Genomic DNA, 9,680 nt, shown 5'->3' on the forward strand with positions numbered 1-9,680 from the left:
AAACCTGAGACGGCAGCCCCTCCCTCCGCTCCCCTACTGCACTTCTCTCACCCAGTCTGAGCAGCCAGTCTTGGCAGGGGAAAGCCAGACTTAAAAAGGGCTGGGGTCAAGAAGAGACCTTGTGAAGGGGTAAGAGGGGCCCTTGGAAAAGAAGAGGAAGGGAATCCTTTCTGAGCTCCCTCCTGGGCCCAGCACACTGGATCTTCACAACAAGGCTATGAGACGGGACTGTCTCCACGTGGCCCAGGGTGCAGCCCGCACTCACACTGCGCCAGGTCACAGAGCAAAGGCCAGAATGAGGATTAGACCCAGGCCTGTGCTACTGCGAAACCTGTGCTCACTCGCTGTCCCAGTGTGTGCCAGTAGCCCCTGGGCAGGGTTCTGAGTGCATACATGGGCGATGGGCGCACGAGGACCCTGAGGGGGCCAGTGGGTAGGAAGCTGACTTCCACTTCCAGGCCCTGGGGCCTAAGCCAGTTTGAGGCTGCCCAGGGGTCCCGGGCAGGGTGGGGGCAGCCCAGGGACAGGAGCAGAAGGTGCAGACCCAGAAGGAGTTAACTGTATGCGGGACCTGAGTGAATCAGAGGCTCCGAAGGGTGCGATGGAAATTCCCTGTGTATAGCGTGTGGTCACCCAGAAAAGGGAAACGGTGCTTTTCGGAGCAGGGGACGGCGGGGGCTGGAGCTCGGGAGCAGATGCCTGCCTGGGTGGGGCTGACCAGGACATTGTGACCAAAGAGGCCTGGCCAGACCTCTGCTCAGACCCTGGGTGGGAAAGGGGTGGTGAGGAGCTACCAGGCCAAGCCAGGCCTGGTCATGCTATGGTGTGTCCGCGGGCCCTGACGGATGGATAGGAGTTCACCAAGCCCAGAGGAAGGAAGGGCACTCAGACTATGGGAAATACTGAAGCCAAGACACAGGGATGTGACTCAGAATGGAGAGCCTATTCCCCTCTGCTTTTGTTGGGGAACTCTTTCCTGTGCCGTAGGGCCCATCTCAAGCGGGAACCCTCCTACCCAGGAAGTATTTGTCACTCTTTCTCAGCGTACCACAGCCTCAGTTTCCCTCTTGGAGCTCTCGAGATTTTGTAGCTCATCCGCCTTCCCCACGGGACCGTGGGCAGGGCCGTGTCCTAGCTTTAGTCACTGCTTATACTGTATTCAGCTTGGTGTTTGTGAACTGCCAATTTCACAGAAGATCCAGGGGCTAAGAAAGGTTAGGTGAGACTCAGGGCTTTGCCCACCCGGGCCGTGGCTGGAGGGAAGGGATGGGGGCAGTCAGCTCCTTCCCTCTGGGCAGGGCACAGGCCCTGGGCACGGGCGGCCTGGCCAGGGGTGACATCTGACAACTCTGCTGTCCACGCCTGCTCCCCCTCGGGCGTCAGGCCAGCCGCTCGGCCCTGTCACAGGGCTGGAGACCCGTCCTCCTGCGGAGACTGAGGTCTGAGCTGGGGGCGACGGGTGGAGAGAGGGGATTGGGTGGCGGAGACCCTGAAGCTCAGTCCAGACACTTTCTAGCTGTGTAGTCTCAGGCTGGTAGTTTCCCCTCTGAGTCTCAGTTTCCATTTAAGATGGAGATGAAGGGATAGGCTTGTTCCAGAAGGAACCGGCTGATGTTAACTGTACCCTCTGCACCAACGGGAGGGCATGTGTCTGTTATTAGCAATGAGTATTAGCACTGTCGTCTGTTGTCTGTCCTTGGAGCAGTCCCCTGCCGTTTCCTGAGCAGGGTGTGCTGTGGCCTCGGGGCCAGTGTCCGTCTGTCCCGGCTCAATGCTGCATGGCACAAGGGCACGTGACCCACACCAGCCCAAACTGTGGACTGAAACTCAACTCGGAGAGAGTGGTGGCTGGGGCCTCCTACCCAGGAACATGCCCCCTGAGCGTCCTACCTGCCTCAGGCTCCTCCACAGCACCCCAGATTCCTTGGCCCCCTGTGAAGGCTGAGGGCGCCCAGAGAAGCCGCCGGCAAGGCTGGGCAGCATGGCAGCGGCCACTGGTGCTGGAGCTTCTCCAGGCACGAAGGGGAACTGAGAACTGTGGGAATGTGCCTCAGGCGGGCCAGGGTGGGCTGGGCCCGTGGGAAGGGGCTGCTGCTCGAAGGAGCGCAGACTGATGGGGTGCTGGGGGTGGGGAAGAGAAGGGGACCTGCAGGCTGGCCGCTGTGGGGTTGAGGATGCTGTGAGGTGCTTGCAGGTTGTCCAGAGAGAGCTGGCTGGGCAGTGGGAGGTTGGGGGGCTGTGTGGGGAAGGAAAGAGGAAGCCATGGGGAGAGGGGGGATGGGCTGCTGGGGATGGAGTGGGAGTGGGGGCTGGGGGCCTGGAGCCACTTTGGCCGCAGCCACTTCACTCCTCCCGGTTTCGGTTTGTAAATAGCTGCTGGCTCCGTGCAGGCGGGATGGCCCTGCCCTTCTGTGGCCTGTGTCCAGGGAGGCTCAGTTCTGAGTAGCTGCAATGCACAAACCCTGGATTTGGTGACCCCAGGAGACATCAAGGCCCGTCCAGCCTTTGGCCTGGGTGGGCTAGGTTCTGGTGGGCCCAGCTCTGGGCAGCCCCAGCCTGTGGTCACTGAGATAATGCAGCTGAGACAAAACTTGATGACTTGGCCACATTGGGCTTATTTATAACTGGGCCTCCTTGGGCAGAGCAGCTGCAGAGCTGCCAACTCAGCACTTGGGCTGGCCCAGGGCACCAAAGCGGGGGACAAGATGGTGGGGCCCAGACTGGCCTGATGGCCCCTCACCCTGGGCCTCAGGGTCCTGCCATCCCCAAGGCCTCTCTGACCGGAACCAGGCCTTGTGCTCTGTCTGTGACGGGCAGGCCTTGAACAGCTTACCGGGAGCTACTTGTGGGGTGGGCATCTCAGAAACCCCTGGACTAAGGCTGAACTCAGTCCGTGGACTGGTCAGCTCCCAGGGGGCTTAGGCCTCAACCTTTCTGCAAAAAAAATGTCCTGCAGAGGTCAGATGCTGTCAGCAAACTCAACAAGAAGCAAAGTCATCTCCCCTCCCCTTCTTGCAATAGCAGCTTCAAAACAAAACAAAACACTTTCGGGAAGAGGGCTGTGCTGAATCCTGATGATGGAACTCGAGGCCCCTGACCCCTGGGAAAGGCTGGTCCCCTCCTGAGGCTCCCTCCTTACATTAATGGCACTCATCTCTGGGGGGGCCTGGAGGGGCTGACCCTGCCCCCACCCTCCAAACAACCACTTGTCCTTCTCAGGAAGATTTCGAGGAGCGTGTAATCTTTCCTAAGGTTTACAGGAATACAGAGTTCTTAACACCTTTCTCCCACTTTTGAACTTTCTGGATCAACCTTGTCACCTACCACTCTCCCTGTCTCCTCAACACCCTGCCTCCCAAGCCGGGTCCTGGCCTTGTTTCAGGCTGGCCCCCACCTGGCATGCCTTTTCCATCGCCGGAGTCTATCCAAGTCCCCTCAGCTCTGTCTGCAAAGCTGAGGCTCTTGGGAGGTAAAAATCAAGGCAGAATGGGGGCAGAAACGGATGAAGGATTTTAGATCATAGATACCATGATGACTACACAAAAGAGAGAGCCAAGGCCTGAGTGGGTCAGGGACGGCCAGGTCATTCAGTGAACGAAGGACAGAGCTGAGACCAAAGCCACGTGCCCTGACACCCCCTAGAGCTCTCACCCCCAGCCTCTGACCTCTGGGCCACCTGCTCAGCCTTGAATGACAGCCCTGCCCAGCCCCTTCCTCTTGGCGGAAGCTGCTGGGGATGGGGAGACAAGATGGAGGCCGGGTAGAGGGTAACTCGGGCCATCCAGCCTGGCCTGGGGCTTGGGGTGGCAGGCCCACTCAGGCTCCTCTGGGCAGAGTCGAGGCGCCCAGCCTGGAGCCACCCAGGCTGCAGCTGCCCTGTTTCCCCATCGGCAGCAGCAAGTCCTGCGCCTGAGAAAACAGGAAGCGCCCAGTCACCACAGGAAGCATGTGTGCGCAGCCTCCCCACCCCCGGCCCATTGCAAAATGCCAACAGCCCCATTACCACAGGCACCACACAGTGGCGGGCAGAAACGCTCCGGCCGGCCAGCAGGCTCGCCGAGCAGCCCGCCAGGCTCCAGCCCTCTCCAGCCAGGGCCAGGCCACAGGGTGGTGTCCAGCTGCGGCCGGGAGGAGCCGGGGTTTCCCAGGCTTAGGGCCTCATGCCTTCCTCTGGGTTCTTGGCCCAATCCCCAGACTGGCCTGAGCCAGGCCTGCTTTGGCCACTGTTAGATCGGAATATGGGGTCAGGGGTCACAGAGAAGCCATTTCTCTGACCTAGTGGTTGGCATTTGAGAACTGTGCCTGGTCTTGAGACCCTGACAAGGCCCAATCCCCCAGCCTCACTGAAGCTGTTGGCCCAGAGCCTGCCACCCCCACGACCCTAGGGAGCCATCTGCTTTCAAGTCCACACCTGCCTGCCACACCCTCTTCCCAGCCCCATCTCTTCCCAACTGAGACTGTGCCAGCCCCTGGGGTCCTACCCAGGCTACCCTTCGGGAGGCCGGGAGGCCGGGAGGCCGGGAGGCCGGGGCCCCTCCTCATCCCGCCCTGACCGCACCGACTCACCTCCTGTTTCTGGCTCCCTGGGCTCAACCCTTGGAAGGAGATAGAAGTCCAACAGGGACGAGGCCGGGTCCCTGGGGAGGTCTGTGCTCCTCCAGCCCCGGGGACAGCAAGGAAAAGAGAAGAGAGCAGAGCATTTCATGGCTATAATAAATCAAAGGGGGAAGTCAAGCAGGAGAAATAAGAAACTTCCCTACCCTGGGCACAGGGACCTGCCAGGCAGCAGCCCCGGTGCCCTGCGGCCTTCCCTCCTCCCTCCTGCCCCCCTGGCCAGAGCCCAGACTTGGTGCCCTCTTCTCAGGCCTAGGCATTCCACCTGCCCAAAGACCCCCCGGGCATCCAACAACACTTCTTGCTGGAATCCTGGGGCTGGCACCTCTTATCTCCAGGTCTCAGCGTCTTCTCAGTGGCACAGAGACCTGAGATTCTAGTGTTGGTCACACGCGGAGAGGGCTGAAGATGGGCAGTGCTCCTCGGACAAGGACCCTCGGGGAGCAAGGGAGGTGAGGCACCCTGAGAACTCCTGGAGGGAGAGCCGGGCTGGGCTGGACCACAGTCTGCGAGAGGAGACAGAGAGCCCACGGCAAAGGCAGGACGCGGAGCAGAGGCAGGGAGAGCCCCAGACCGGGAGAGAACAGGCAGGGCTGTGACCTCCGCTCTGCCCCTGCATCTCAAACCCGACCAAGGGGCCCAGGGGCTGCGGCTCACTGTGCGGGCACTGCGGGCACCACGGCCTGTCTTCCTGGAGCGTCCACTTAGGTAGAGACTTGGAAGGAACCTTTTTTTTAATAAAAGGGGGGAAAGCTGACATATTAAAAAGAAGGGTGCACATCTATATAAATTTTTTAAATAAAATAAGAAACGTCAGAAACACTTTGGCTAGTTTGAGGGCCACTATGAGCCATGCCCTCAGATGCCCAGCAGATGCTCCTCTCGCAGCTCCTCAGCCACTGGCATACCTTGACGGAGACTCAGGATGCCTCTACTTGAAGCCCCCCTGAGACGGTGCACTCACTCCCTTCCTCCAGGGGTCTTTGCTCTCGCCGTGAGCAAACCCTCTCAGCTGCAGCCCTGGGTCTCTCGGTGACGTCTCCTGGACAGCTGTCAGCCCAGAGCCCGGGACTTCAGGAGAGAGTGGCAGGGCCTGGGATGCCTCTGAGCCTCTGAGATCACGCTGCTTCACTCACAACCTTGTCAGACAGATAAGAAAGTGGCAGTGACTGTTGGAGTCCAGACTGCAGAGCCAGACAGACACAAGGGCGTGCCGTGTGTGAACCTGAGCAAGTGATCTCACCTCTCCAAGCCTCAGTTTCCCCATTTGGAAAGTGCCTACCTTGAAAATTAGCAAAGAGACAAAGGAGGTCATGGAATGGGGCCTCAGGGTGTTTGTGTGGCCAGCATCACACAACAGAGGCCACTCCCATCAACACTCAGAAGCCCCACTTCCTCCCTCTTTCCCCTTCACCTGCCTGAGCCTGGGTGAGAACCTCTGCTCCCAGCTCTTCTCTGCACCCCTAGGGCCCCAGGCCTCGCTCTGACCTGTCATGATCTGAGAGAGTGCCGGAGCTGTGGTTCCCAGCCTCACCCCAAGGCACTCCCTCTCTGGGATGGAGACCGTGGAGGTCCAAACGCCTGCCCTGGTAGGACTCCCTGCTTCTGCTCACACATCTCCTGCCCTCACAAGATGCCCCTTCATCCTCAGACAGCCACAACTGTTTCAACGGGTGCTATTCAGCAGGCACTTTCTATGCACAATGTCTGTAATCCTCACGGCTGAAGGTGTTCTGATCCGCATTTCACAGACCGGGAGACTGAAGCTCAGAGGGAGGAGGGGCTGGTGCAAGACCCGCTGTCCACAAAGATGCAGCTCTGAGATGAGGACTCGGTTCTGACCACCAAACCAGTGGAAATCCTATGCAAACCAGGATGCAAAGCAGCACCTCTTCATTTGGAAAAAGACTTCTAGCCCTTTCGGGTGTCACTGCTGCCGAGGCCCAGGGTCAGGGCTTATCCCCAGTTCCCCTGCTCCCCCCCCCCCCAGTCTCCTGCTTCCCCTGATCCAAGTTGTAGGATAGCAGAGCTGGGAAATTCCATCCTCTGGTGCCCATGAAAGCAGAGAGATGATACAATCCGGACTGGTGAGCGGACCCCTGAATCAAGTGCCCCCCTTGGCTCCCTGGCCTGGGTGTGCACAGCTAGCAGTGGCAAGTAACTCCCTGGGGAGATGGACCCAAGGGGACAGCATTCTCTGGTGGTTAGAACCAGGGCATTGGTGCCAGACATTCACAGGTATAAATCTCAAATCTGGATCTGAGACACCACCCCTGGGTAAGTGACTTCACCCTAAAATGGACAAGAAAAGGCCTCTCCTGGCCTGGAGATTCGACAGAAGGGACATTTGTTTCTAAGGGCTCAGCCCTTCTTCATGCGTGGTCTCATTTAAGCCTCATGACAGCTCTGACAAGTAACTGCTACAATTACTCCCATTTCATAGAAGACACCAGGGTAAAGGAGTCTTTCCAAGGTCACACAGCCTTGCAGGGGCTTGAACCCCAATTCTGTGTGCTTCCAAGTCAGGTGCACTAAGACTGCCCCAGAGAGGTCCCCCTTTCTTTCCTCCTAGGAATTGTTCCCTATCACCCCCACCCGCAGGGTCAGAGGCCCTAAGTGGCAAGTTCACAGGTTAAACCAGGACTGGATGGGACGGGCCTGGCCCTGCCCAGCTGTGATGCAGCCCCGGTGCCTGACTGCCCTTGCCCTTGGGCCGGGCTTTCAGACCGCTGTCAGGCACGCAAGGGGCGCAAGGGGCGCAAGGGTGCAAGGGGCGGGGGCCAGCTGCACCAGGGCCTCTCTAGGCAGTTTCCCCGCTGGGTTGGGCCACTGTACCGTCACCACGGGTGTCTGCCCTCTCCTGTACGAGGGGTGTAAGCCCTTCCAGGAGGCCTGTGGGGTGGGGCCAGAAAACCAAGAAGCTAGACTTGAGCTTCTCACTTGCTTGAGTCCCTTCCAAGGTCCTGAGAGAGAGGCCTCACCAAATCTGTATTTGTGATTTTGTCATCTTTTTCTTAAAGAGGGCCCCCAAATTGAATAAGCATCAGGCTCCACAAAACCCAGCTCAGTCCCCAGACTGGGGGTAGTGGGAAGCGTTGCATCCTCCTCAACTCCTGCGCCTCTGGCTTCGCGCCGGCTGTGTGACTTCAGGCCAGACCCCCACTTTCCCACCTTTACAATGGGGATGCCGCCTGGAGAGTCAGGGGGTACAGCAGGGACAATGCGAGAAGCTCAGGGTACCATCATTTACAAAAGACCCAAATCCATAGAGGCCCCTCAGCAGCCGGGACTGGTTCCGTCTCCAGCAGCCCTGAGCGGTAAGTGGAGGCCGGAGCCCCGCTTTCCCGCTGAGATGACCCAGGCTGGGAACTGAGTGAGTAGCTGAAACCCAAGTCCGCCACCCCGAGCTGGGAGGAGGGGCCGTCGGGCCGACCTGCGCTCCGGGAGTGGGGACGGGGGTGCGGGGGCGGGCTGGCGGAGGCCGGGGGAGGAGGCAGCGTCCCGCACTGTCTCACCGCAGAACCGACCTCGGCCCTTATCTGCTCCGGCAGCTTCCGCCCCCCAACCCAGCCCCCGCCGCAGGCCAGGCCCCCTCCCCCGCCTCCAGGGCCCGCCCGAGCGCCCCTCCCCCACGACCAGCCCCCAGGGAGCGCCGACCGCCGAGGGCTGTGCCCAGCGGAGCAAAGAGGGGCCGGGCCCCTAGGTGAGGGGCCGGAAGTGATAAATAACTCGGTGGGGGAGGAGGGGGCACCATCGCTCTGAGGCCTGCCTTGCCCCAGCATGCCCACTCCAATCAGAGGAGGGGATCCCCCAACCAGGCCGCTTCAGCCAAAGCTAGGAAGGAGTTTGGGGTCCCTTAAAGCCCCAAAAAGCACGAGGAGCAATGCGGTCGGTATCCGACCCCCCCCACCACCACCACCACACACACACACACACATACACGCACGCATGGGGCGCAAAGCCTATGGGCGTCCCTGGCACAGGTGTGGGAGGGAACAAAGAAGTGGAGACACCTTAGAGAAAGTGAAAAGCAAGCCGCAAACTGGAGGAGACGTCTGCCTCGGAAGATCCAAAGGATAAGCGTCAAAAATACATAAAGAACTCTCGCTGACCCATAGGAAAAAACAAGCGATCCCACAGAAGACGAGATAAAAGACATGAATGGGCAGTTTTGCAGAGAAGGAAACACATTTGCCCCAAGAGCGGCTAAGGGATGCTCAAGCTCATTGGTGATGAGGGAAATGCAAATGAAGACCACAAAGAGATGCTATTTACACCAGCCAAAGAGCAAACATAACAAGCCTGACTGCACCAGGTCTTGGAGAAGAGATGGAGCCACAGAATCTCCAGTGTGTTGCTAGTCAGAGTGCATCTGGTGTAACCACGGGCCAGTGGCAGGGACCACTCACACGCAATGAGGCCCAGCATATCCCTCCAGGCAAAAAATCAAGAGAAAACTTTGGCATGTGTTCCAAGGGACATAGACAAGACCGTTGGAAGCTGCCCTGTTCTTCACAGCAAAAATCTGGAAGTAACCCCAGTGCCCATGAACAAGAGAAAGGCTGAATAAATAAAGTACAGTGGATTTGTTCACACAGCGGCACACTCTTCCAAGCAGAGACTGGTTCCACACAATATCATGAATGAATCTTAGCAGAATGTTGTTGAATGAAAAACCAGTCCCAGAAGACAAATATCCTTCTTATCTCTACAAACAACAATGTTGGCTCCTTCCTTCTAATACTTTGTTTTTAGGGGATGACAAGATTACTCAACCAAAGACTCAAAAGTATACTGGAGACCCAAGGGAAACGCTGAGAAATTATTACAACCAGTACAGAAATGCAGTTGGCTCCTTCAAAATGTGATAGGAAATATCCTATTCAAACTGCCACAAAAAATGTAAAATACCTAGAAGTAGACTTATTATGCAGAAGTAAACAGTTATGCAGAATCTATATGAAAACAATTGTAAAAACCACTGAATAATATAAAAGAAAACCTTAAAACAGCTTTTTTCCTTATTAAGAAAGGCCAAATCAATTAGAATATAGTCTAGGCATATA

Source organism: Molossus molossus, unplaced genomic scaffold (genome assembly GCF_014108415.1).
Source record: "Molossus molossus isolate mMolMol1 unplaced genomic scaffold, mMolMol1.p scaffold_m16_p_13, whole genome shotgun sequence".
In the NCBI taxonomy this organism is placed as follows: Eukaryota; Metazoa; Chordata; class Mammalia; order Chiroptera; family Molossidae; genus Molossus; species Molossus molossus.